Source organism: Lepus europaeus, chromosome 7 (assembly GCF_033115175.1).
Source record: "Lepus europaeus isolate LE1 chromosome 7, mLepTim1.pri, whole genome shotgun sequence".
NCBI lineage: Eukaryota > Metazoa > Chordata > Mammalia > Lagomorpha > Leporidae > Lepus > Lepus europaeus.
In genome coordinates this window covers 40,436,528-40,464,457 of record NC_084833.1, presented here as the reverse complement: position 1 = coordinate 40,464,457, position 27,930 = coordinate 40,436,528, and the positions used below count along the sequence as shown (strand labels likewise).

At 38.0% G+C, this 27,930-nt stretch overlaps 1 protein-coding gene and 1 pseudogene across 1 annotated transcript in view; both read left to right on the top strand.

The window, feature by feature from the left end:
* LUZP2 (leucine zipper protein 2) overlaps window positions 1–27,930 on the top strand; it is a 293,256-nt gene that overhangs the window by 152,929 nt on the left and 112,397 nt on the right. The gene's annotated exons all lie outside the window — the stretch shown is intronic.
* Window positions 4,787–5,724, top strand: LOC133764845 (dihydrolipoyllysine-residue succinyltransferase component of 2-oxoglutarate dehydrogenase complex, mitochondrial-like; annotated as a pseudogene).

Here is a 27,930-nt window from a genome sequence, read left to right as displayed (position 1 = left end):
TTTTTTTTTTTTTTTTTTTTTTTTTTTTGGTGAGACATCTGTTTCTTCTGAGCTCAAGGAAAGTTCAACACATGTTTCTAAACATAACTCATTCTAAGTTCTGAAACTGCAGATTAGAAATTATGGCCTTTTGTAGGATCAGTTTGAGCATACTGAAAGTATTGTTCAGGGATAAATTACAACCTCAAAAACTCTCATTTCTAATTAAAATATAGAACAATTACAGAAGTATCTCTATTATAAACATTCTTTTTTTTTTACTATGGACATAGAATTTCAAGAAGCATAGACAAAACACACAGTAATTTCATTCATTGTGCAATTTTTAAGAGTTTCTTGTTTTCTATATACTTTACCCTAATGGTGATGCCAAGTAATTTGTAAGGACAAGTTATTGTTCTCCTTTTAATATTTCTTCTTGTGGCAATATATTGAGATGTTCTCTTTTTGTCATGGCAGAAGACGTTTCAAAAGCGCAATTGTGAATTTGCTTGATTTATTTCACATCATTTCATTACTGTTGCTCAGTTACAAGGGTATTTGTTAACCTATGCACAATAAAAGAAAAGAAGCCAATTACCCTGGAAGGTAATTACATAGAAAGCTGCTGCAACAGATATAGTTTAGAGCAATTAAATAAAAAGAGTTTGCCATAAATTTCATAGTTTGTAAAAAAGGAGTTTAGAGCTCATGTAGCAAGAGCAGAATCACTCAGAAGCACAAACTGAACCTCTTTACCAGTGGTCCATCATTGTGACTAAATTTGACGTTCCAAAGAAAACTTTCAGGTATTTGAGCCCCCACGATACTTCATTTTTTTTTCGGATATAACACACCCCATTTGAGAAACAATCAATTTATTATCTAAACCTTTATGAGAATAACCCCTTATGTTGAAATGGTCCTGTAACAACACTGATGCCGATCTGTGACAAACTGTTGGCAAATCTCCCCAGCAGCATTTCCTCTCATTTCAACATTCAGTGATTACGGATCACAACATTCTAATTTTTTTTTTTTTTCGTTTTGTAAAATCCTAAGTATTGGAAAACTCCTTATCACTTCCTAATACAGCCATGATTTTTTGTTTAAAGATTTTATTTATTTATTTGAGAGGTAGAGTTACAGACAGTAAGTTGAGAAACAGAGAGAAAGGTCTTCCGTCTGTTGGTTTACTCCCCAAATGGCCTCAACAGCTGGAACTGTGGTGATCCGAAGCCAGGAGCCAGAATCTTCCTCTAGGTCTCCCATATGGGTGCAGGGGCCCAGGACTACTGCTTCCCCAGGCCACAGCAGAGAGCTGGATTGGAAGAGGAGCAGTCGGGACTAGAACCAGTGCCCACATGGAATGCCGGCCCCGCAGGAGGAGGACTAACCTACTGCACCACAGCGCCAGCCCCAAACCAGGATTTTTATAGTGGAATTATGATTTTTCTTTGGTGCAAACATTTTGAAGTGTGTACATAGTTTTTTGCATAATGCACATAGTCATGATTTTTTAATAGGATTTAGTTATTATTTATTTGAAAGTCAGAGTTACACAGAGAGAGGAGAGGCAGAGAGAGAGAGAGGTCTTCTATCCGTTGGTTCACTCCCCAACTGGCTGCAATGGCCTGAGCTGTGCCAATTGGAAGCCAGGAGCCAGGATCTTCCTCTGGGTTTCCCATGCATGTGCAGGGTCCCAAGGACCTGGGCCATCCTCTACCGCTTTCTCAGGTCGTAGCTGAAAGCTGGATTGGAAGTGGAGCAGTTGGGATCCGAACAGGCACCCATATAGGTACCCCCACTGCAGGCAGCAGCTTTACCCACTACACCACAGCACCGGCCCCATAGTCATGAATTTTTAAAGGACCCTTCATATACTACTGGATTTTCACTGATATGCCATATCTTATCTATAACCCAGTGTGTGGTTTATCCACTTAATCCTCTTGATGTTGTTCTTCATTCTTTGTATCTTCTCATCCTTTTGTCTATACTCACTTGCCTATTCTCACTTTAGATGTAGAGTTTGTTTATCATTTAAGGAATTTTCTGTTCCAGGAACATTTGTGGTTTTAACAAAGAACAAAACAACATAACGCTAGTCATGAAATAAACAGGGAGGACAAAGTGCAGGATATAAGAAGATAATAGAAAGTATTTCAGTGCTCTGATTTCATGCCATTTAGTTCGAAGTCAAAATTTACATTCACCCACACAGGTATGCTTTTTTCATTTCAATTATGGAATACTTACTTTTGTCAAATTCCCAACTCTCATGTTTTACCACTCTTCCTCCAACCATTGTTACTCAACTTCAAGCAGTAAGAATATGAAAATTCCTTAAGGATGGGAATGTGCATGAGATATATAATTTGCTAGAACTCTTTGTATCTTGAGTAGGTAATTTTCTTTAATCAGTGCTTCTGACAACAAATCAGGAAAACCACAGGGTGCAATTAAAAAATAATTGCTATTGGGCTCAGGACAGCATCCTGTGTTTCAAGGGAAAAAGAATTACTAGGAAATTTTTTCTACAACTATAACTAATCCATATATAAAAATTTTTATATATGTCAAACCCAAGCTCATCAACTGAATTTTTTGTCCTTTTCTTTTTTTTTTAACAAAATGTAGATTTATGTATTTACAAGAATGTATAATTGACATGATGGCATCTGGATTTCTTATTAACTACTTCAGTTAAATGGAAAAAGAACATAAGAAAGGTCATTTGTTGGATGTAATTTCTTCTGTCAGTAAAATATGGATAAGATTAATACCCACACTTCAAATTTATTTAATAAGATCAGATTTTTTTTAAACACGAAAATGCATTTTACAAAATATTTTATACATATTCCATTTTTAATGAATTATTTTATATTTTCCCTAGATAAATTTGTTTCTTAAGAGAGTATCAGTTCACTTTCCCTAAATCTAATCATATATTATTCCTATATTCTTTTGAAAAATAAGTTTCACACCATAACTGAGGCCCTGCTACTTTCCAACTTCTGGGATATGTAAAAGTACCTTCTAGGCTCCTCTTTCCTACCTAATGCTACTTAATGATAAATCATCTTGAAGCTAGGGGTAAAGTGTTTTCTTTGTTGGTACATATAGTTGTTTTATTTATTTATAAATAAAGGCAAACAGATTTTGAGAATATTTTGAAGAGAACCAATTCATGGATTTTTAATATTTTTAAAGGTCTAAAGATTTAATAACTTTTGGGATATGAATTATTTTATATATTTTAAAGAAAAGAAATCAATGTAGAAACCAAGAACTAATGCAATTTCTTAATATAAATGCGGTTTACCTATGAATGGAGACAAAGATCTGAAAGATAATATTTTTCTATTCAACTGTTCTAACATTGTTTGTGAGAATAATAAAGGAAACATGTCTGTAATCTTAGAGGCATATGATGCCTTTGTTATAATAATTCAGTATGACTCTGTCATGGACATGTTTGATATGCTCATAATTTATGTATTAAAATTTGTGAAGTCTTCTAAAATAATATTATTGAAAAAGTTCTCTGAACTTTTTCAAATCAGGCAGAAACTGTTTTAACTCAATATTACACCAACCCCCTTTCCTCATGTATTAAATTTGATTATAATTTATATGGGTTGGGGAGAATGGTAATCCAATATCAATATTTTAGCTGATTTGAATCCTTTTATTTGTGTATTGGATGAATGTTATTATTATGTCTGTCTGCTAGAGTTTAGTAAAAATGAAGCCCAGTCATGTAGATTACTTGTTCTAGTCTAGCTCTTCTAATGAGATTATTCATCTTTAGCTGGATAGAATGAAGTTTCTCTGCTGGTGTTTCAGGAATTTTAACATAGGTAGGAGATATCTGTGTATCTTTTTTAAAATAAGAATTTATTTATTTATTTGGAAGTTAGTGCAATACAGAGAGAGGGAGAGACAGCAAGAGATCTTCCATCTGCTTGCTTATTCCTCAATGAGTGGCAGGGGCTCAAGCATTTGAGCCATCATTTATTGCTTTCTCAAATTCATTAGCAGGGAGCTAAAACAGAAGTAAAGGATCAGGGACTCGATCTGCTACCCTGATACTGACTGCTGGTGTCACAAGCTGCAGCTTAACTTGCTGTGCCACAAACTAGACCTCTGTGTGCCTTGTTAAAAAAGATTCAGATTCAGTAGTTCTGGGTGGGGACATGAGATTCTCTATTTCACACAAAGTCCCTACATGCTACTGACTTTGATGGTCTATGGGCCACAATTTAGGTTGTACTTTTCTAGTTATTTAGTTAATATAACTTAGTAAGTTTGCTGATCTTTGATATTCCCCTCAATGATCCCTTCCCCAAAACTAGTGTATAAAGGGCTTCCAATACAGTTAACATCTTGAAATTAATTTGGAATCAGCCTATCCTCGTTACTAGACTGTGGACCTGGTAATATGTCTTCCAACTTTGTTTCAATGCCACTGCAGCTTTGTTGATTAAGAGAGGATGTTAAATAATAAATGTTAATACTCTCTTTCTAAGGTCAATATACAAAAGAAACATTAACAAGTTAAGGGAAATGGGTAAAAGTTAATTTAGATCATATGATTTCAAATGCTGGTTCTTACTAGCACTCAAGTGTGTGTAGAAAACAAAAGATAAAAGGATAAAAAGCGCCATTTTGAGAAAAACTTCATGGAAGAGTAATGTTGGGTTAGACCTTCAAGCATCACACTAGTATTGGATAGGCACTATCTTATTTGAAGAAGGAAAGAAGAGAAAAATAAAGAAGAATCAATGGGTCTGCTGCCATAATGCTGTCTCAGTCCCACTGCATGTCCTGGCATTCAGCCACTCACTCTCTTCCTGCCAGATGTGTAACTGCCCTCTATGGAGGTGCTACCTGCCCAGGATTTCCTTATGTCAGGAACCAATTTGCTCTGACAGTAGGAAAGTTGTCATTAATAACAGTAATGTCTTCAGTGTTTGCTTCTTCAGAACAATAGCTGTGTGTAAGAATGATATGGTTAAGTCAAAACTCAGCATTTGCAGAGTCTGTCACAGAGGAAGAAAGATGTCAAGTGGGAGAAAGCTGTTAGGGATACAGTTGTAGAAGATCAGGAGAAAATGAACAGGATGTGACAGTACATTGTTCAGCATCTAAGGGAAACTTAGAATACATGTGCAATACTGATGACTTTCAATGAGATTGATTTGAGTAACATTCAGTATATGAAAGCTTCGCACAAGGATGCTTTTCTGAAGAAACATCCTCAAACTAGGGTTTATGTTGTCATTTGCGAAGCCATCAGCATTTGCCTTGCAGGATCAGCCTGTGGTAAATGCACTGATTGAAGATTCAACCAAGGAGATGGTGTACAGGATTACATTGACATCAGTGTTATATTGGCGATTCCACAGGTTCTGTTGGTTCTGCCATCAGGAATATGAAAGCTATTATTAATGCTGAAATTGAATGAGCCATCAGTGAACTTGGAGAGATGTAAAAGAATGAACTTGCCTTTGAAGGCATGGATGACTGTACTTTCTTCATTAGCATTGGAAGTATTTTTGGCTTGTTCTTTGGAACACCTATTATCAAGCTCCCCCAGTCTGCTGTCAGGATTTGCATGTCATTTTTAAAAGGGCAATGACAATGGGAGAAAAGGTGGAAGTGTGGACCGTGATGTATGAGGTTTTGACTTTCAATCACCAGATGATTGATGGCAAAGAAAACAAGACTTTATTCTGACACAGCAAGTCATCAGTAGAGCATCCCAGAGTCTTTCCCTTAAGCATTTAGGAGGATGTCACGAGTCATACAAACTGATCATGCAGGAACTGAAAGCCAGTCTTATCCATGTCCCCTCATGGGTCCTGGGTTAGACTTGGAACAGCACATGTTGTTGGCCTTGAGCAAGGAATTCAGTACACAATGTAATCCAGCAGTCACAGGTCTATTCTTGGTTTTCCTGCAGAGTCTTTCCCTTTCTGCTCGTTCCTCTTGCCCTGAAATATCTTATTTACTGGAGTTTTTAGAGAGGTATAGAGCCTTAATGGACATGCATTAATATCCCAGCCTTTCTTCTCTGACCCCTCTGCAGAATTGGTGTTGCCTCTCCCCAGTGCCAATGTGCTAATAGAATTCCTCAGGGGTCATGTGATTAAGCATCTGACATTTGAGAGGACTGCTCTCCAGAGACATCTAGGGGGATCCAGAGACTGGATAACAGTCTCCACACTGTTTTGCTTCTTAAGCAGCACCTTCATTCTCACCTGTGGTTGAGTTTAAGATGCCTCTTCTATCTTTTGAGTACAGATGATCTGGTTGGAAATGGTGGGAGGTGTTGTGTACCCCCGAGGACTACATAGTAATCACAGGTGAAAGCAGAACCCACTTGCTCTCTTCCATGGGCTTAAGTCAATAAAATATGTTTTGGCACAATCACAGCTGTGATCATGCCAACTCTGCCTAATGCCTAAACTCTTTCCAAGCTACTTGGAACCATTCTAGCATTGTTGTCATTTAGAGCATATTCTAGCATATCCTGACTGTGGGACAGGGCACAGGATAAAGTGCTGTCCCAGTGGACCACGGTAAAAAAGGCTACCACTGGACCAGCTCAGATTGACTTGTGATGCTAAATTAAGTATATATAAACATGTGGATTAAAGATATCCTTCTGTTCTTCTTGTGTTGTGGCCTGGAGGGTCTGCTGTCTTCTTCAGGATGCAAATCTAGGGTGGAGAGAAGACAGACTGTGGTGGAAACCAGCCTCAAGACTTTAGTGCACCCTGGTGAAATGGCTGAAAGCGTCACTGAGGTTCAGCTCTGTGGGTACGGGTACCATAATTGGAATTCCTTGGAGCATGGTGAAAGCTAATAGGCTTCATGAGTGTGTATCCAGTTGCTTCCAGGCCTGAGACTGTTGATACTTGGCAAGGGGGACCATTGATTAGCACAGGTGGCATTTTGTAGCTTGAGCCAAGAAGGAGGGAAGGGAAACAGAGATGGGAGCCAATACTAGTGTCTGTAGCATCTACCACTCTGTCTACCTGTTCAGAACTTTTATCTAAAATATTTAAAGAAAGAGATTTTGAATTGAAACTAAAGAAAAAATGTCCTTAAGAAGAAAGAAATCAATGTAAGCTAAGAATGTTGTATTTATTAGGAAAAAATGTCACACCAAGGGTAGGGCAGTTTGGACTGGCATCACAGCTCAACAACTTGCTATAGAAACTTGCTGAAATGTATGGTATAGTGAAGAGAGGTGAGAAAGGAACCTCGAAGTTAGATTTGCTTCAAATATGAGGGAAATAGGGAAGCGGAGCCGTGCGCGGCGGGAGCCAGCCGGGCGGCGGAAGCGGAGCCGTGCGCGGCGGGAGCCAGCCGGGCGGCGGAAGCGGAGCCGTGCGCGGCGGGAGCCAGCCGGGCGGCGGAAGCGGAGCCGTGCGCGGCGGGAGCCAGCCGGGCGGCGGAAGCGGAGCCGTGCGCGGCGGGAGCCAGCCGTGCGGCGGAAGCGGAGCCGTGCGCGGCGGGAGCCAGCCGTGCGGCGGAAGCGGAGCCGTGCGGCGGAAGCGGAGCTGTGCGCGGCGGGAGCCGTGCGCGGCGGGAGCCGTGCCACAGAACCTCGCCAGCGCGGGAACCAACGGAAGAGGGTAAGACCTCAGAAATCCAAGACATTGAGGGGGGAGGGAAACAGAGGCCTCACCCTTCACTCAACAAGCAAAACAAAGAGCACTGCGATTTTACATATCTAAAGCGCAGCCAAACTCAATAACTTTAGCAAAACTGGAGAACACATTGAGGGCTGAATAAACTCTTGGTGTGGTCCCAGAGGTAGATCAAACGAATACTCACAGAGGCCAGATTTCAACTACCCTCAACTCCACTCCCAACTGAGTCAAAAAAAAAAAACAAAAAAACCATAAATTATCTCCAACATGCCAAACAATAAACATAGAAGCCGAGGTAACAAAAGCAAGGAAGACACTATGACGCCCCCAAATGAGAAAGACACGCCAAAGCAAGATTATGAAGATGAAGAGATAGAGGAAATGCAAGAAGCAGATCTCAAAAAAGTGATAGGAACATTAAGAAATTCTCAAAAACAAATTCTTGAACTACAGAAATCCTTAATGGACAAGGTAGAAAATCTCTCCCGTGAAAATGAAATATTAAGGAGAAATCAAAATGAAATGAAAAAACTAGTAGAACATAAAATTGAGATAGTGACAAAAAACCTCAATGAAATGAAGAACTCAATAGATCAAATGGCAAACACACTAGAGAGCCTTAAAAACAGAATGGGTGAAGCAGAAGAGAGAATATCGGAATTAGAAGACAGAGAACAGGAAAGGCAACAGTCAAATCAAAGAAAAGAAGAAGAAATCAGAAATCTAAAAAACACTGTCAGGAATCTACAGGATACTATTAAAAAACCCAACATTCGGGTTCTAGGAGTTCCTGAAGGCATGGAAAGGGAGAAAGGATTAGAAGGCCTTTTTAGTGAGATACTAGCAGAAAATTTCCCAGATTTGGAGAAAGACAGAGGAATCCTAGTACAGGAAGCTCATAGAACCCCTAATAAACATGACCAAAAGAGAACCTCACCACGTCACGTCATAATCAAATTCACCACAGTGAAACACAAAGAAAAGATCCTAAAATGTGCAAGAGAGAAACGCCAGATTACTCTCAGAGGATCTCCAATTAGACTTACAGCTGACTTCTCATCAGAAACCCTACAAGCCAGGAGAGAATGGCAAGATATAGCCCAGGTACTAAGAGAGAAAAACTGCCAGCCCAGAATATTATATCCTGCAAAGCTCTCATTTGTGAATGAAGGTGAAATAAAGACCTTTCACAGCAAACAGAAACTGAAAGAATTTGTCGCCACTCGTCCAGCCCTGCAAAAGATGCTTAAAGATGTATTACATACAGAAACACAGAAACACGGTAGCCAATATGAAGGAAGGTAAAGGAAGGAAACCTCACAACAAAAGAACACAGGAATCTCAAACCAGATATCAGAAAATATCTTTGGCAAATGGCAGGGCAAAGTTACTCCTTCTCAATAGTAACATTGAATGTTAATGGCTTGAACTGTCCAGTTAAAAGACACCGATTGGCTGATTGGGTTAAGGAACAAAACCCATCTTTTTGCTGCTTACAAGAAACTCATCTTTCCAACAATGATCCATACAGACTGAAAGTGAAAGGCTGGAAAAAGATATACCATGCCAACAGAAATGAAAAAAGAGCAGGCGTAGCCATCTTAATATCGGACAACATAAACTTTACCATAAAAACTGTCAGGAGAGACAAAGAGGGACACTATTTAATGATTAAGGGATCCATTCAACAGGAAGATATAACAATTATCAATGTATATGCACCGAATCACAGGGCACCAGCTTATTTAAAAGACTTGTTAAGGGACTTAAAGGGAGACTTAGACCCCAATACAATAGTACTGGGGGACTTCAATACTCCACTCTCAGAGATAGACAGATCATCAGGACAGAAGATCAACAAGGAGACAGCAGATTTAAATGACACTATAGCTCAAATGGATCTAACAGATATCTACAGAACATTTCATCCTACATCTAAGGACTTTACATTCTTCTCAGCAGTATATGGAACCTTCTCTAGGATTGACCACATACTAGGCCATAAAGCAAGTCTCAGCAAATTCAAAAGAATTAGAATCATACCATGCAGCTTCTCAGACCACAAAGGAATCAAATTGGAAATTAGCAACTCGGGAATCCCCAGAGCACGTGCAAACACATGGAGATTGAACAACATGCTCCTGAATGAACAATGGGTCATAGAAGAAATTAAAAGAGAAATCAAAAATTTTCTGGAAGTAAATGAGGATAACAACACAACATACCAAAACCTATGGGATACAACAAAAGCAGTGCTAAGAGGAAAGTTTATATCAATAGGAGCCTACATCAAGAAATTGGAGAGGCACCAAATAGATGAGCTTTCAAGTCATCTCAAGGATCTAGAAAATCGGCAGCAAACCAAACCCAAACCCAGTAGAAGAAGGGAAATAATTAAAATCAAAGAAGAAATCAACAGGATTGAATCCAAAAAAACATTACAAAAAATCAGCCAAACGAGGAGCTGGTTTTTTGAAAAAATTAACAAAATTGACACCCCATTGGCCCAACTCACTAAAAAAAGAAGAGAAAAGACCCAAATCAATAGGATCAGAGATGAAAAAGGAAACATAACAACAGACACCACAGAAATAAAAAGAATCATCAGAAATTACTACAAGGACTTGTATGCCAGCAAACAGGGAAATCTATCAGAAATGGACAGATTCTTGGACACATACAACCTACCTAAATTGAGCCAGGAAGACATAGGAAACCTAAACAGACCCATAACTGACACAGAAATTGAAACAGTAATAAAGGCCCTCCCAACAAAGAAAAGCCCAGGACCAGATGGATTCACCGCTGAGTTCTACCAGACATTTAGAGAAGAACTAACTCCAATGCTTCTCAAACTATTCAGAGCAATCGAAAAAGAAGGAATTCTCCCAAATTCTTTCTATGAAGCCACAATCACCTTAATTCCTAAGCCGGAAAAAGATGCAGCATTGAAAGAGAATTACAGACCAATATCCCTGATGAACATAGATGCAAAAATCCTCAATAAAATTCTGGCCAATAGAATGCAACAACACATCAGAAAGATCATCCACCCAGACCAAGTGGGATTTATCCCTGGTATGCAAGGATGGTTCAATGTCCGCAAAACAATCAACGTAATACACCACATTAACAGGCTGAAGAAGAAAAACCATATGATTCTCTCAATAGACGCAGAGAAAGCATTTGATAAAATACAACACCCTTTCATGATGAAAACTCTAAGCAAACTGGGTATGGAAGGAACATTCCTCAATACAATCAAAGCAATATATGAAAAACCCACGGCCAACATCCTATTGAATGGGGAAAAGTTGGAAGCATTTCCGCTGAGATCTGGCACCAGACAGGGATGCCCACTCTCACCACTGCTATTCAATATAGTTCTGGAAGTTTTAGCTAGAGCTATTAGGCAAGAAAAAGAAATTAAAGGGATACAAATCGGGAAGGAAGAAGTCAAACTATCCCTCTTTGCAGATGATATGATTCTTTATTTAGGGGACCCAAAGAACTCTACTAAGAGACTATTGGAACTCATCGAAGAGTTTGGCAAAGTAGCAGGATATAAAATCAATCCACAAAAATCAACAGCCTTTGTATACACAGGCAATGCCACGGCCGAGGAAGAACTTCTAAAATCAATCCCATTCACAATAGCCACAAAAACAATCAAATACCTTGGAATAAACTTAACCAAGGACGTTAAAGAACTCTATGATGAAAATTACAAAACCTTAAAGAAAGAAATAGAAGAGGATACCAAAAAATGGAGAAATCTTCCATGCTCATGGATTGGAAGAATCAATATCATCAAAATGTCTATTCTCCCAAAAGCAATTTATACATTCAATGCAATACCAATCAAGATACCGAAGACATTCTTCTCAGATCTGGAAAAAATGATACTGAAATTCATATGGAGACACAGAAGACCTCGAATAGCCAAAGCTATCTTGTACAACAAAAACAAAGCCGGAGGCATCACAATCCCAGATTTCAGGGCATACTACAGGGCAGTTGTTATCAAAACAGCATGGTACTGGTACAGAAACAGATGGATAGACCAATGGAACAGAATAGAAACACCAGAAATCAATCCAAACATCTACAGCCAACTTATATTTGATCAAAGACCCAAAACTAATCCCTGGAATAAGGACAGTCTATTCAATAAATGGTGCTGGGAAAACTGGATTTCCATATGCAGAAGCTTGAAGCAAGACCCATACCTTTCACCTTACACAAAAATTCACTCAACGTGGATTAAAGACTTAAATCTACGGCCCGAAACCATCAAATTATTAGAGAGCATTGGAGAAACCCTGCAAGATATAGGTACAGGCAAAGACTTTTTGGAAAAGACCCCAGGAGCACAGGCAGTCAAAACCAAAATTAACATTTGGGATTGCATCAAATTGAGAAGTTTCTGTACTTCGAAAGAAACAGTCAGGAAAGTGAAGAGGCAACCGACAGAATGGGAGAAAATATTTGCACATTATGCTACAGATAAAGGGTTGATAACCAGAATCTACAAAGAAATCAAGAAAATCCACAACAACAGAAGAAACAACCCACTGAAGAGATGGGCCAAGGACCTCAATAGACACTTTTCAAAAGAAGAAATCCAAATGGCCAACAGACACATGAAAAAATGTTCAAGATCACTAGCAATCAGAGAAATGCAAATCAAAACCACAATGAGGTTTCACCTCACCCCGGTGAGAATGGCTCACATCCAGAAATCTACCAACAATAGATGCTGGAGAGGATGTGGGGAAAAAGGGACACTAACCCACTGTTGGTGGGAATGCAAACTGGTTAAGCCATTATGGAAGTCAGTCTGGAGATTCCTCAGAAACCTGAACATAACCCTACCATACAACCCAGCCATCCCACTCCTTGGAATTTACCCAAAGGAAATTAATTTGGCAAATAAAAAAGCCATCTGCACATTAATGTTTATTGCAGCTCAATTCACAATAGCTAAGACCTGGAACCAACCCAAATGCCCATCAACAGTAGACTGGATAAAGAAATTATGGGACATGTACTCCATAGAATACTATACAGCAGTAAGGAACAATGAAACCCAGTCATTTGAAACAAGATGGAGGGATCTGGAAAACATCATGCTGAGTGAACTAAGCCAGTCCCATAGAGACAAATATCATTTGTTTTCCCTGATCGGCGACAACTAACTGAGCACCAATGGGGAAACCTGCTGAAATGAAATGGACACTATAAGAAACAATGACCTGATCAGCTTAGGTCCTGACTCTAGATATAGAATGTAATACTTTATCCTTATACTTTGCGTTTCTGTGTGGGCACAAACTGATGAGCTCTATACTAATGATATACTGAAGTGATCTTCTGTATATAAAGAGAATTGGAAACGAAAAAAAAAAATAACAACCTGGTATTGAAGGGGAAATGGCATAGAAAGTTAATTAATTTGAAAAAAAAATCATGTGGGTTCTCTGTCTTTAATGTGCTGTACATTGTTATTTAATGCTATAATTAGTAATCCAATGGTAGTTTTTTTCACTTTGTATTGCTATATGGGCAAAATGTTGAAAACTTTACCCAATATATACTAAGCTGATCTTCTGTGTACAAAGAGAATTGAAAATCCTTACATGAATGGAAGGGGAGAGGGAGCGGGAGAGGGGAGGGTTGCGGGCGGGAGGGAAGTTACGGGAGGGGGGAAGCCATCGTAACCCATAAGCTGTACTTTGGAAATTTATATTCATTAAATAAAAGTTAAAAAAAAAATATGAGGGAAATAAGTTACTTTTTAGAAAGTGTTTCATTTTGTTGATGACAAAAAGACTCATGTTCCATGGGACTTCAAAATAAGAAAATCAGATTCCCTCTCTTGACTTGCTCTGAAAATCACAAGGATCCTGGGTATGGTTGATCTTTTCAGTCAGTGAAGTATGTGCAAACAGCAACTTGAGACTATGCGGATACTTTTAGCTGATCAGCAGGTGCAGTGATTCTAATGCTAGTTTGATTTTTCTTGTTTATTATTTAAACTTAGCTGTCTTTTGACATTGTAGGACAAAAAGAGAGAGGAAAGGAGGCTGAACATATACTAGTGGACCCAAGAAACAGACCAAAAATAAATAAAAATCCCACATTTTGTTTATTTTTATTTCTCTTTAATATGCGATTTAATGAGAGTGGAAACTGTGTTTTTACTTAATGGGGTGTAAATTTTTTCTCATTTAAAGTTATGCATTTCACTATAGTATAAGTAGACTCAAATATTCTGTGTAATAAGAGAAATGGGAGGCCATGGATTGATCATATTTATTTTAGTCATTTATTAAGACTGTATTTTATTCACAACTGTGCTCCCTCTCTTTATCTTAAACCCATACAAAAAGCAAAAGTGTGCATTATTTAAAAGCAGAGAATTTGGATCACAGCCTGCTGTGTCTAAGATGATCTTTGTCAACTGCAGTATTATGGTTTTGGATATGATAGGCAAATTTTGTCATTTTCTTCCTCATCTGTAAAATGAAATTGATGACTTCTCATTGTAATGTTATTTGAGAATGTAATGAGTTAATACAAGTAATATATCAACTCACAACAGTTCCTGGTACATAAGTGCCCACCAAATGTTAGCTATTATTCTTAGAAAAATGGAATTTTACTTTTTAATCATAATATTGTTTGCAAAGTCTTTTGAATTCTTAAAGGTGCCTGGATTTAATCCTGGCTCTTCCAGCTCTTGAGTGAGTTCCATAAGCTCTGTGTCATTTTTTCAACTGCAAAATGCAAATTATCACTACACTGCATTAATGATGTATGTAGAGATAGGAAGTCTGAAATAACTGCATATGCTCTAAGAAAATATTGGCAGCATAAATTATCTACTCTAGTTCTTTTGTTGTTATTATTCTGTTTTATTTTAATGTAGCAGACAAAAAATAGAAAAATAAGTGTTTTTACTGTTAGGCAAGTCTGAGATGGGACTGATAGTTAATCTTCTGTTCAGATAGTACGGACATAAAAATAATTTTTGTGGAATCCCAAGGGGCACAGCATCATGAATCCTCTTGTTATCTCAAAGGAAAAGTAGAAAGTCATTTTTTTTCCAACATTTATATTGAAGGTATTGTGGCATTTAAAGTTATTGGCTATCAACGCCTTATACTTAATAACTCTAACAAACTTTAATTAATATTATAGTAAGATTTTATTTTACTATTCATGCTAATAATTTTCTGAAACAGTGAGAGTATTTTCATTATATATTTTTTTTTTTTTTTTGGACAGGCAGAGTGGACAGTGAGAGAGAGAGAGACAGAGAGAAAGGTATACTTTACCGTTGGTTCACCCTCCAATGGCCGCCGCGGCTGGCGTGCTGCGGCCGGCGCACCGCACTGACCCGAAGCCAGGAGCCAGGTGCTTCCTCCTGGTCTCCCATGCGAGTGCAGGGCCCAAGCACTTGGGCCATCCTCCACTGCACTCCTGGGCCACAGCAGAGAGCTGAACTGGAAGAGGAGCAACTGGGACAGAATCTGACGCCCCGACCAGGACTAGAACCTGGGATACTGGCGCCGCAGGCGGAGGATCAGCCTATTGAGCTGCAGCGCCGGCCTCATTTTAATTTTAAAAATAAGTTATGTCATTATTCTTTATTTAGATGTTTCATCTCTTAGTGTCTATGTTTGGGGAAAAATATCCCAAAATTAAATCCCAAATTAAGCCCTGCAAATAGGAAAATGAAAGTTCACTCTTTAAGTTCGAGCTTATCAACAAGGTAAAGCACAATTCATTCCATTCAAGAGATAATTCTCAAACAACTTCAAAATTTCACACATTATGTTAGATGAAATTCACATATCAGAAAACAATTAAAGGGGCCAGCATTGTGGCATTGCTGGTAAAGTCACCACCTGCAGTGCCAGTGTCTCATATGGGCACCAGTTCGAGTCACAGCTATTCCACTTCTGATCCAGTTCCATGCTAATGTGCCAGGGAGAGTAGCAGAGATGGTCATGACACTTGGGAGACCCAAGAAGAATCTCTTGGCTCCTAGCTTCAGACAAACTCAGGTCTGGCCATTACAGCCACTGGGGAATGGACCAGCAGTTCAAAGATTCTCTCTCTCTCTCTCTCTCTCTCTCTCTCTCTCTCTCTCTCTCTCAATTCTGCCTTTCAAATAAATTAATTAATTTTAACAAAACAATTAAAGTACTCTCTGCAGAGAGTTATATGGCCTATTGCAAGTAAGTGGAAATTTTGGAGCATGTCCCACCATCATTTCAAAATCTAATCCCTTGCACAGTTTGAAGCCTCATCTGAAAGCAAATTCTTAACATATTTATATCTAAAATATTGGCTTTCTTGGGTGTCAGTGTTGTGGCGCAGTGGCTACTGCTACCGCCTGTGACATTGGCATCCCATTTGGGTGCTCAAATGTGTCCCAGCTGTTCCACTCTGATCCATCTCTCTACTAATAGACTGGGAAAACAGTAGAAGATGACCAAATTTTCTCGTGCCCCTGTCACTCACGTGCATGACCTAGATGAAACTCTTGGCTCTTGGCTTATGCTTGGCCCAGCCCTGACCACTGTGGCCATTTGGAGAGTAAACCATAGGATAGAAGGTACCTTTCTCTCTGTGTGTCTCTCTGTCTCTTTGTCTCTCTCTATGTAGCTCTAAATTTATTGCTTCTTTTTTATTTATTTTTTTTTGTAAGAAGAAAAAATCAGTATTGCTCAACAGTAGAGACAGGGCTCTAAACAACAGTAAATTCTCAAAATGTCAATTTTGTTCATGATATATGAACATTACAATATTTTGGACTCTATTAGTTACCACATATCAGAGAAAACGTGGTGTTTGTCTTTTGGATCTGGCTTATTTCACTAACTACGATGCTTTCCAATTGCATCCATGTTGTTGCAAAAGACAGGATTTCATTCTTTTTTATGGCTGAGTAGCATTCCGTAGTGTAAGTAAACCACTATTTCTTTATCCAGGTATAAATTGATGAACATCTGGATTAATTCTATATATTAACTATTGTGAATTAAGCTGCGATAATAAACATGAGTGTGCAGATAATCCTTTCAAATGCTGATTTCATTTCTTTTGGGTAAAATCAAAGGAGAGGGATGGCTAGGTCATATGTTAGATGTATTTTCAGATTTCTGAGGAATCGCCATACTGTCTTCCACAATGACTGTAGTAGTTTGCAATCCCATCAACAATGCATTAGGGAACCATTTCCCCACATCTTAGCCAGCATTTTCTTTTTTTTTACTTCTGTATGAGGTGGCTTTGACTTTCTAGTAAATATATAAATCTTTTAAAATAAAGGTTCTAGGACAGTGCCGCGGATCAATAGGCTAATCCTCCGCCTGCAGGGCCAGTACCCAAGGTTCTAGTCCCGGTCAGGGTGCCAGATTCTGTCCCAGTCACTCCTCTTCCTGTCCAGCTCTCTGCTGTGGCCCAGGACTGCAGTGGAGGATGGCCCAAGTCCTTGGGTCCTGCACCCTCATTGGAGACCGGGAGAGGCACCTGGCTCAAGGCTTCAGATCAGCGTGGTGCGCCGGCCGCAGCACGCCAGCCGCAGTGGCCATTGGGGGTGAACCAACGGAAAAGGAGGACCTTTCTCTCTTTCTCTCTCTCTCACTGAACACTGTGCCTGTCCAAAAATAAATAAATAAATAAAGGTTCTTTAGAAATATATTTGACATTCAATGAAACCCATCATTTAATTGAAAATTTCATTTATTTATTCAAAAGACTTATTAATTTATTTATTGGAAAGCAAGCTTGACAGAGAGAAGGAAAAGAGACACTGGTTCACTCCCAAATGCATTCAACAGCTGGGGCTAGGCCAGTTAAAAGCTAGGAGTCCAGAAATCCATCAGGATCTCACATGTGGGTGGAAAGAATCCAAGCTCTTGTGTCATCATATACTGCCTCCCAGGATGCATTAGCTTGAAGATGGATCAGTTGGGGCTGGGCCAGGTTGACTCCAGGAGCCAGAAGCTTCATGCAGGTCTCTCATGTGGTTGTAGGAACCCAAGTACTTGACCCATCTTCCGCTGCTTTCCCAGGCATTCTAGTAGGGAATTGGATCAGCAGTGGTGTGGCCAAAATTAAAACTGGCACCCAAAAGGGATGCCAAGGTCATAGGCAGTGGCTTTACCTACTATGTCACAAGCCCTGCCCCAAATCATTGATTTTTGACAAATGTATAGCTTCTGTCATTGTTACTTAATGAGGATATATCATACTGCTATCATTGTTTTATATATTTCGTAATTTTTTTTATTTGATAGGCAAAGCAACAGACACACAGAGAGACAAATACAGGTATAGCTTTATCTAGGTGACAGATAGATATATAGAAACATGGATACATGGATAGATGGACAACACATCTGCTGGTTCATTTCCTCTGTTTTCTGTCACTTTTTATTCATTTATCTGCCTTTTCTGGAATGTCATAGGACTAGAAACACGGAACAATGCTATTCAGTCCATCCATATTGTTGTATGCATCAATCATTTTCACTTTTGTAATGCTAATTTCATTTCAGTGTATGCATAGCCCACAATTTGTTTCTATTTAATCAGTTAATTGATATTTTGATGTCTTTAAATTTGGGACTATATGACTAATACTGCTATAAACACTCACAAAGAAGTTTCTGTGTGAATATAAATTTTTCTTCTCAGGGATGAACCTTAGAATGAACTAATTATATCATATTGCATGTTTGAATTTTATAAGTAACTTCCACATTGTTTCCTGTTTGAATTTTGCACACTATTCCCATCAGCAATGTATAAGAGATTCATGAATTTAGTGACTTGAATTTTGGCCTTTGTGTGTTGATGAGTAAAGTTGTAATCTATATTTCTCTAACATCAAAGAAGTTGAACACAAATTATATACCTAATTTATATTGAATGGTTTGTTTTATAATAATTGAGTTCTAATGGGTCTTCATATATTCTTTTTTAAAAAAGGTTTATTTATTTTGGTAATTGGAGTTACAGAGAGAGAACAAGAATGGAGGGCAATATCTTTCATTTGCTGGTTCCCTACAGAAAATGGCCATATCAGCTCTGGACTGGGTCAGGTTGAAACCAGGTCTCCCATACTGGTGCCTGTGGCCCAAACACTTGAACCATATTCTGTGGCTTTTCCCAGGCCATTAGCAAGGAGCCAGATTGGAAATGGAATAACTGGGATATGAACTGGCACCCATATGTGTGCTGGCATTGCAGGTGGTGGCTTTATCTGCTATATCACAATGTCAGTCTTTCTTCCTATTTTCTTGATAGGAGTGTTTGTCAGATATATTCTTGCAACTGTTTCCACCCAGTATGAAGTTTGGTTTCACTTTCTTAAATGTGACTTTAAATGAGAAAAGAAGAATTTTGTTTTTAATCAACTTAAATTTATTATTTTATTATTTATTTTATTTGAAGTGCAGAGAGAGAGATGGAGAGAGAGGGAGATGGTGGGGGAGGGGGCTCTCATACACTGGTGCATTCTCAAATGCATACAATAGCCTGGATTTGGCCAAAGTTGGCAGCCTAGAACTCAATCTGAGTCTCCCACATGGGTGGTATAGACACAGATAACTTGGTCATCATCTGCTGCTTCTCAGGGTACATATTATCAGGAAGTGGAAGAGCCTGGACTGAAACCAGGCACTCAGATAGGATGCAGGCATCCCAAATTGTGTTTGAATTGCTAAACCAAATGTCTGCTCTGATGAAATCAAATTTATAAATGCTTCTATGATGTTGGAGGAATTTTGTGTCTAACATATTTTTTCCTAACCCAAATCATGGAAGTCACTCATAAGTTTTATTTATGTTTTAATCTTTGGTCTCTTTGTTTAAATCTATTACCCACCTTATTATGAGGTTTATATAATTTATGACTTAATCATGTGAGACTTTTTTACTTGTTGATGTCCAATTGCTCCAATTTATTGTAATTTATTTTTAGCATATTAATGGGCAATCTGAGAATTGACTACATGTTGGCTGTAGAGACATACCTTGAGTAGTGTACAGTTTCTTATGAAAGTCATTCATGGATTTTTGATAAGAAGTCCATATAAAGCTCCTTTGTATAGAATTGAGTAGTGATATTTTTTTTTGCAGTTCAGCAAAAGCTTTAAGTATGCTGAATTTGGAGTATGAAAACCTTGAATAAAAGTCTTATGTTTTCCATTGACTATTAGGATTTGGGGCCAATTTTTCAGCTTCTGGATCTTAACTTTATCTGTAAAATTGAGGTAGTTCATATTTTTATGCAATGCCTAGCACAGAGACAAACTTTGCAAATATTAGGTTCTGCTTTTCTCCTTTTCTTCTTCACCCTTCACCTTCTTTAGCTCCTTGTTTCAGGGAAAATGCATTCACCCAACTGATTCTCCCTTGTGCTGACATGCCACTTTAGGCTCAGTATTCAAACTGATCTGCTGTTATCTGAGTGTGAGCAACTTTTCCTTACAGAAGTAGAAGCTACCATTTTGGAGAAGTTCATTTAATAATAATTTATTCATATTATTTTATCCTTGTACTAAATATCTTGTATTAAATATCTTAGTTATATGCCATGAACAAAAATAAGTAAATCATTTCTGTCTTTAAAAGTTCACAAATAATGACACTATTGATTAAATGTCAGGTATGGGTCAGGAGATGTGCTACTAATTCATAGGTACATAATCATCCTTAACCGCCATAATACCATTGTAGTAGTAGTATCCAAATTTGTGTACATGGTACAATCATTTCAGGATCTTTAAAGATTTTTCAAGCCTGGAAATGCACCTGACTGCTCAAATAAACATGGATGTGTAGGGGACAAAATCATAATTATTGTTTGAAGTTGTTAAGTTGATTTTGATATATAGACACTTTTGGGAACCATTGTTTTAAGACTTTTTATAGTATTACCAAATCCAGACTTCGGACAGATTAACTGTGTCTATGAAAGTTCAAGGAACTCTGACTCCAGGATCTTAGACTCCCAAATACTTTCAATTCACCTAAAATTATATGTATAAACATTTATACATGTTGCATACAATTACATCTTCACAAAAACATAGTTTGAATATACATGTAGATATACACATTTAATATATAAGCCAAATGAACATATATAAGAAATTTTGTAGCGTAGAGAGTAGCAGTGTTGGAAAATGTAATGTCATTTTGGCGGAGCTAAGTGATGTGGAGTTATCATTGGAACACAAGTATTTTGAAGAGAAATTGAAATTTGAACTCAGTTTGGAAAGAGAAGCAGTTATCCAGGTGTAATATTTGGAGAAGGTTTTTGAAAACAGATGGAGCAGCATGGTCAAACTGCTCAAGGCATGAGAGATCATGGGGAGTTTTGATTTGGCGAATAGTGAAAGGAGCAAGTAGGGGCCTGGCAATAGACCTGGAGTCACAGCTGAATTTGTCTTTTATTCCAGCATAGCCTTGTATATTAAACAATGGCTTTATCCGTTACTAATTTTTAAAAATTGCTGAACTTAATTGAACATTATTATAGGTAGATTCATCTTTAATATACTTTATTGGTTCATATCTACATTGATGCATAATTTGCTTTTGCATGCACTGTGATAAAAAGCAGTGAGTGGGTGCCAATTCTCTTAAATCTATGCAGTAAAATCCCAAATTCTTTGCAAGCTGGAGACCACATTTCAGCATTAATTTCCAGATGCCACTGGCAAGAGGCACATATCCCCGAATAGACTCCTGTTTGCCAATTCCAGAGATTAGCAACATAACTGGATGTCAAAATGCATCCTTTCCATCTTTCTCCACTCCTCCCTGATGTTTTCATGATGGGAAAACCTGAAAGGAGGGAATCAGATAATTTTATTTATTCTGAAACTCAGAAGTCTATAGTAGGATGTAGTGGGTACACAAATATTTGTGAGTACACAGAGAAGTTATTGTAAAAATGTTCTAGGACATATTTTTCTACATCCTCACATTCTTTGTTTTAGTTCAGATTTTCTTCTCTCCTGAATCACTGAGAGAACTCACTAACTTCAGAATTATTATTTTTTTAAAGATTTATTTACTTATGTGAAAGGAAGAGTTACAGAGAGGTAGAGGAAGAGAGAGAGAGGAATCTTCCATCTGCAGGTTCACTCCCCAGATGGCTGCAATGCCAGGGGCTATGCCAATCTGAAGCCAGGAGACAGAAGCTTCTTCCATGTCTCCCATGTGGGTTCAGGGGACCAAGGACCTGGGCCATCTTCTGCTGCTTTTCTAGGCCGTAAAAGAGAGCTGAATCTGAAGTGGAGCAATGGGGACTCTATAAGGGATGCAGGCACTGCAGGTGGCAGGTTTAACCACTACACCACAGTGCAGTCCTCAAGACTTATTCTTTTAGCTGTTTTCCATTTTTTAAAAGATTCATGTATTTCTTTGAAAGGTAGAGTTGCAGAGAGGGGGAAACAAAGGGAGAGAGAGTGAGAACAAGAGTGAGAGCAAGAGAGAGAAAATCTTCCATCTCCTTGTTCCCTCCCCAAATAGTCACCATGTCTGCAGTTGGACCAGGCTAAAGCCAGGGTCTCGAATTCCATGTGGTTCTCCCATGTGTGTGCAAGGCCCAAGTACTTGAGCCATCTTCTTCTGCTTTCCCAGGATCCTTAGTGAAGTGAATAGATGAGAGAAAGAAGAGAAAATATTTTCAAACTATGCAACTAATAAAGGATTAGTAGCCAGAATCTATAAAGAGCTCAAAAACTCAACAACAATAAAACAAATAATCCAATTAAGAAATGGGAAAAGGTCTTGAATAGACTTTTTTTAAAGAAGAAATTCAGGTGGCCAATAGACACATTAAAATTTGCTCAGGATCACTAGCCATCAGGAAAGTGTGAATCAAAGCCACAATGGTGTTTCACCTCATCCCAGTTAGAATGACTTCCATATAGAAATCAACAATCAATAAATGTTGGCAAGGATATGGGTAAAAGGTACCATAATCTCTTGTTGGTGGGAATGTAAACTGGTGCAGACATTGTGGAAGATGGTATGGGGATACCTCAGAATGTTGAAAATTGATTTACCATGTGATCCAGCCATCCCACTCCTGGAAATTTACTCAAACAAAATGAAATCAGCATATGAAAGGGTCATCTGTATCCCCAAGTATACTGCAGCTCAATTCACGATAGCTAAGATATGGAATCAACTCATATATATATATATATATATATATATATATATATATATATACATATATACACACACACACACACACATATATATATATATAATACTGCTGTCCAGTACAAAAGAATGAAATTGTGTCTTTCACAATAAAGTAGATGCAATTGGAAACCACTGTGCTTGGTGAAATAAGCCAGTCCCTAAAAGACAAATACAGTAAGTTTTCCCTGATCTGTGGTAACTAATAGAGTACCAAAAATGTAATGTATAGGAATGAAATTCACATTTTGGACTTCAATGATTGTTTACAGCCCTTGCCTCTACTATTGGAGAACAGTGTTTTTTTCTTCATACTATTTCTTGAACTCTTTAATTAGTATAGGGCAAATCTTATGAGTATAAAGTAAGCTGAAAGTAGATCACTGCAAATTTTAAGAGGGAAGGGAACAGGAAGGGTGGGAGTATGCATGGGAGGGAGGATAGAGTGGGAAATATGTTCCAAAATCTGTATATATGAATTACATGAGGTTTGTTTACCATAAATTAAAAAAAATAAAAAAAGAAATGGAGCAGAAGGGAGACAAACCCAGCACCCATACGGGATGCTGGCTTTGAATGGGGTGTCTTAATGTGGTATACTACTCCACTGGCTTACTTCCATTCTCTTGAAAGAAGAGTTGTCTGTTTAAATTAAGGTTTGCCTATTTTTATTTTTCATTGCTGTCTAGGCCTTATGCAATAATTTTAATCTCCTCAGTGTAGCTTCCATGGCTTTCTGTGAACTACTGCTACCTATTTTTTCCTCCTCATTTGTAACAACATCAATTAATGAGAATGGTCTTTGAGCTTTTCACTTTTCACCTCTGTTTTGTCCCCTAATGTTTTTTTTTTTTTGGTCTGGCATGCAAATTTTGGCTTTCTTCATTTGATTTATTTCTATATTTAAAGTAGTTTTAGAGAGTTGTAATTAATATGACATAAAGTTTATCTATACAAATTGTACAACTCATGGCTTTATTATATTCACAGACTTGTGCAGCCATCACCAGGATCTCATTATGGAATAGGAATATTTTCACAAAAGAATATACATGCCCATTAGCAGTTTCTGCCTATTCCTCTTTCCTCTTAACCCTAGGCAATAGCTAGTGTAATGATTCTCTCTATAATTTTTTCTATTTTGTACATTTCATATAAATAGAATCATGCAATATTTAGCTTGTTTCCCTTAACATAATGTTCTCAAGGTTCATTTATGTTGCAGCATATAATAGTATTTCATTTTTCTTAATTGCTATATATTATTCTTTTGCATGTATATACATATTTCAATTATCCATTTTGCAAATTACATGCAATAAGGTGTGTACACCTTTCAGATATCATAAGCAATGCTGAGATAAAAATATATTTGGTTCTAGGCATTTTTAAAGCTTTATTTATTAGTTATTTCTTACTTGAAAGGCAGTTAGAGAGACAAAGAGAGACAGAAAGGGAGAAATTCCACTTGATGGTTCACTCCCCAAATGTCCGCAATGGCCAAGACTGGGCCATGCAGAAGCCAGGAGCCTAGAACTCTATCTGTTCTCCAACATGGGAGGCAGGGGCCAAATATTGGACTTCCCAGTGCTGCTTTTCTAGGAACATTACCATGGATCAAAGCTGGAAGTGGAAAAGCTGGGAATCAATCTAGATCTCGTATGGGATTCTGCCCTCATATATATTCTATATATTTTCTAAATATATATTCTCTTTTATTGATAAGACACTGACATCATATCTTCATTTTACTACTTAGGGATTACTTGCTTAGTTATTTGTAAATATTTGTAATAACTCCTTAGAATATTGTTTTTTACGTGCATCATTTAAACTACCTCAAAGGCAATTTCTTTTACCTTTATATTTTTAATCCTATGTATAACTGAGTCATTTGTTACTATTTATTTTCATGTATCAATAGTTTTTGATGAAAATTAGATACTTTAAATAATATATTGTAGCAAATCTCAATAGTAATTTTGTTGTTACTGTTTGCTTGATCTCCTTCTTCCTTGTTTACCAACCTTGCTAAACCAATTTGTGAAATCTCTCCTCACCTTTTGCAGCCTTGGATGTTTCTGTTCAGATCTGTTTTACATTCCTTTCATTTGTTTACTTGACGACTCAAGGGCCAATCCAGGATTAGCATAAGGGCTTTTTGATTAACAGTTATGCTTATGTCCCATTAGTCAATTAGATTTTCAGCCTTCATTGATGGACCTGTGTGTTGACTTGGACATTGCACTTATAATTTAAGGAATTTATATTTTTGTCTCATGATCACCCAGAAACCAGCAATAGAAATTACTTCTTCAGTTTCTCCTGAATGAGCACAGTCCTTGTAATATCTGTAATTTTCCAGATCTTCAGAGATGAGAGTGATTTATTCATAAGTTTTGATTTCTTGGAGTTATATCTGAATCAGACTAGCTTATTGTTCAACCAGTTTGGTCAGTCAATGTGCTGAAGTCCTTGGTAAGTTCCTACTCTTTGAAAATGGGTCTGCTTACATCATAGGATATAGCTTAAATCTGTCTTTTATCCCATTTTGATGATGTCTGAGTAGGTTGTATCCTAGGACATACATGTAGTATCCTGTATCCTGACACCCAGACTGTGTATAGCCTCAGGAGAGCTCTTTAATATTGTTTCTTTCTTTCTTTCTTTTTTTTTTTAGAGCCTCCAGCTGCTTTGTTGTTTTAGTTTTTTGTTAGAACTATCACAAAGTTACAAGTTCATTTTTCAACATGGAACTCATGTATGACTATGATTTTATGATAGGAAAGAAACATAAAATCAGCCAAGAAGGAAGATATATAGGGCAAAATGTAGAGGATATCATGCAGTAATGTCCAAGAGGCCTTTCATGGTGTCCAACAGACCTGCTAAATTCTTTTAGCAACCAGTTTTGATAACACACATGAAATATTTTTTCAACAAGACAAATTTCCCTGAACCAAGGAGTTGGTTATAACTGGAAGATGGTTATATAGATACTTATATACCACAATCCTAAACTCCCATAAAGAAAGTAGATATTCATATAATTTATGTTGCTTGGGCAAGGAATTTAGTGTCACTAGTCATTGTTTATCAGGCAATGGTGGGAAGTTTCCCAAAATTCAAGTACCCAGATGCAAGCTTACAGCCAATCTTACAAGCAGATCTTTCTCAGATAGCAATTTTTAACCTACTCTGTTAATTACTTTTTTCACATGAAGTTATTGAAGCAATTCAGATGTAAATGGTAGTAATTTGGACCAGATTAATAAAGTTAAATGGAGAAAAGGTGAACAAAATTGAAACATATTGAAGGCAATATATTTTTTTGTTATTTTCAGTATGCTCTGTCTCTTTAGATTACTTTTTTTATTTTTTAACATTTATTTAATGAATATAAATTTCCAATGTATAGCTTATGGATTACAACGGCTTCCCCCTCCCATAACTTCCCTCCCACCCGCAACCCTCCCCTCTCCCGCTCCCTCTCCCCTTCCATTCACATCAAGATTCATTTTCAATTCTCTTTATATTCAGAAGATCAATTTAGTATATATTAAGTAAAGATTTCAACAGTTTGCACCCACATAGATACACAAAGTGAAACATACTGTTTGAGTACTAGTTATAGCGTTAAATCAAAATGTACAGCACATTAAGGACAGAGTTCCCACATGAGGAGCAAGTGCACAGTGGCTCTTGTTGTTGACCCAACAAATTGACACTCTAGTTTATGGCACCGGTAACCACCCTAGGCTGTCGTCATGAGTTGCCAAGGCTATGGAAGCCTTCCAAGATCGCCGACTCTGATCATATTTAGACAAGGTCATAAAAGACAGGTTGAGGATAGTAACCAATGATCCTAAGAGTGGCATTATACAGCATTAAGTGGGGAAGAGGACCATCAGTACACACAGGTTGGGAGTAGAGCCATTGGTGGTAGAGTAGAGGTTATGATTACGAAGGAATGAGGCCCAAGTGCGCTAGACAGGGTCTAGAACAAAGGACAGAGTCATTATTAGAGGAGCTAAGAAAGGTGCTGTCTAAGCTACAATTAAGTTTTCTGATTGAGAGGCAAATAGAACCTGACAGAAGGGGCTTGATAATAATCTGTTGGGTTTTAGGCCTTGTAAGTTAAGAGGCCCAGACCTATCTATCTCTTCACATGTGGTATATCCTAAGGGAGGTGTGAATCTCCTAGGGGAAGGCACTCTGTTGACTTTCATTACTTAGCTTGCCTGGGAGGATAGCTAGCCAGGTATGTTCTTATCAATTTTTTGAAATCTGCTTCTTGCATTTCTTCTATCTCATTATCTTCATAATCTTGAATTGGGGTGTCTTTTTCATTTAGGGGCATCATATTGTCTTCCTTGTTCTTGTTACCTCGGTTTTTGCATTTGTTGTTTGGCATGTTGGAGATATTTGGTTTCTTCACTGTGGTGTTTTTTCTTGTTATACTATGGCTGTGTTAAGTGGACTGTGTGCTTTCAATGGAGCCTTAGAGGCTTGAGATGGGTGTGGCCTGAGAGCTCTTTTGGTTCCTCAGGGTTGAAAGTGTGTCAAAGATGACACTCCCAGGTTAGGCGTGGTAAATCTCTCTTTCTTTCATTCTTCTTTTTTTTTTTTTTTATTCAAAAGGGAAGTAATTCCACACACCTGAATGGAATTGGAGGTAGTTAGCAGGTGAATGATGTACCCACAGGAGCCAGAGTTTGGAAGCTCTTTCCCAAGGACCACACAGGGAATCTCTGCTGCCCTCAGTGTGGGCTCCAATTCGGCAGTCTCCCAGTGGGTTGCCAAGTTAGATCCTAATCTCCTGTTATTTCACCCCCCCCCACCCAGAGTCAGGTTTTTCTACTAGGCTCAGGGCCAGTACAGATCTGAGGTCGTCCTGCTTATGACATATGTCCAAAATGGCGCCTGCTCTTTGTCTTGCTCACCTTTGAGAGGTGAGTAGAGAGAGAGAAACTCATGTCCGTATCTGTCACTTTTTTTTTTTTCCTCTCTCTCTTCTAGTTAGCCTGGTGAAATTTTC